Source organism: Selaginella moellendorffii, unplaced genomic scaffold (genome assembly GCF_000143415.4).
Source record: "Selaginella moellendorffii unplaced genomic scaffold, v1.0 SELMOscaffold_128, whole genome shotgun sequence".
Lineage (NCBI taxonomy): Eukaryota > Viridiplantae > Streptophyta > Lycopodiopsida > Selaginellales > Selaginellaceae > Selaginella > Selaginella moellendorffii.
In genome coordinates this window covers 29,841-31,774 of record NW_003314389.1, presented here as the reverse complement: position 1 = coordinate 31,774, position 1,934 = coordinate 29,841, and the positions used below count along the sequence as shown (strand labels likewise).

The following is a 1,934-nucleotide window of genomic DNA, read 5'->3' as shown; positions in this document are numbered from 1 at the left end:
TTATAACTACTGAACTCTGTAATACACTATTATATGATATTTACATAATGTAAGATGGATGTTGTAGAAAATGCTAATCTTGAAGACTGAAATACTTAGTCTGAGAGTTCTAAGACCACATATATAGATTAATATATATAATCTAGCAGTGATAATGTTATTATACTCTATTAATTATAGTACCATAAAAAAATATAACAATATTATTATTTAAGTGCTAGATCTATGTTTATAAAATATATTAATATGTCTTATAATCTATGTTTGTTGATAATCATGTTCTCCTTTAGATAGTTGCTGTGTTTAATAATTTAATTTTAATTTTATGATTGAACTGAAATTTTCTAGATCTTAATAATCTTATAATTTTCTATAATATGTGGTCTGAGAGTTCTAAGCAATTTTCTGGCTCTTCCTCATTTTTTTTCTCTCTTTTGTGTTTGGTAGTGTGCTCATCAAACGCATGTGTAGCACTGGTGCAACAAAAAAGAGGACACCATCTGCAAGATTTGTCAGCAGGTACATCATCTGTTGTCATGTTTGCTGATTTGCTGATTAAGAATCTTTTCTTTACTTATTATATGTTATCTCTCAATTCCATTCTCACTTGGAGGACTTGGGCAGTTACTATTTGATCACTTTCAAATGACTGCCTAGATTAAAACACATGGTAAAAGGGTTGAAATGCTTTTATTCATTTTTTGTGATGGTTTTGCCCCATAAAGAGGCACTTGTACAGGAGGAGCTCATTGTTTGTGGATGCAAGGCCACCTGTGTCTTGTTGAAACCAGGAGTAAAGTTGACTGAAGAGCTCGAGTGATGTCTTCCTTCAAAGGCATCCCAATGGTATGGAGTTGTATGGCATTGAGTCATGTAGAGCTGTGCATGGCCAGAATGCCAGTCTTTTGCATTTAAACAATTGATATCAAGAGAAAGAAATTATATCTTATAACAATTGATATAATATCATTTGAACTTGTATATAATCAAAATTTTTAACATTGTAAAATTAGAAAAGAAGATCTTGGGTATGCTATATCTCCCAGTGGAGCTGGGGTCTCTGCTAGTACTCATATATTTAAACAAAAGAGCCCGTATAATAATAGCATATACTGGGGACACTTATTCTGGGCATATGCCAAAATCTAACGACTGAGATTAGACAATGTAAAGTCGTGACTTTTGAGATCATAAAAATTTTCAATTGTCTTTTAGGGTGCGTGACCACAAGGAGAGAGCATCGATCATCGCTTGTGGGAAGGTACTCTCTCTCTCTCTCTCTCTCTCTCTCTCTCTCTCTCTCTCTCTCTCTCTCTCTGCCTCTGTGAGTGTGTGTGTGTGTTTGATGGAACGATTTAGAAGGCTACAGTCAGCTGTCCATGATGCCACTGGTTGGTTCATTCTCGAGTTCAAAAGCTCACGCACCAGAAAATGACAATCATTTAACCAACGCCAAAGCGTTCTTCAACAGGAGAATTATCCAGTTCGTGAAGAAACGAGTCGCACTTATGGAAAAAGTACTAACGCAGAATATCATCTGGTAAAAGAGTCTCGACCCCCCTATTGTCGTCCCTGCAATTCTAACTTGAGATGTTCCAGGATGACCAAGATATTAATCGCAGCAACGGTGGCATCGAGCCTGGCGAGGGACCAAAAACCTCCTACCAAAAGCCGCAACCCGCATTTGTTCCTTATCCAACACCTTTGAGTGAGTTCCTTCGATTTAGACACTAGAAAAAACTCTAATGCGTTCGTTTTTGGCAGCTCCGGAAGAAGTCCTGGGAACAGCACTGGATAACTATCCTAAGCGGCTGAAAGCTCCAGCCTATTACAACAAGGTTGTGTTTGTTTCTCCATTTGCAAAGGTTTGAGAGGCTCACGGCTTTCTCTGTGTCGCCATAGTTGTGCTCGATGATCAGTGAGAACAGGATCGA

At 37.4% G+C, this 1,934-nt stretch overlaps 1 pseudogene; it reads right to left on the bottom strand.

Moving 5' to 3' along the window:
• Positions 1-1,537, bottom strand: part of LOC9650660 — a 21,265-nt pseudogene extending 19,728 nt beyond the window's left edge.
• Positions 1,538-1,934: the final 397 nt, after the last annotated feature.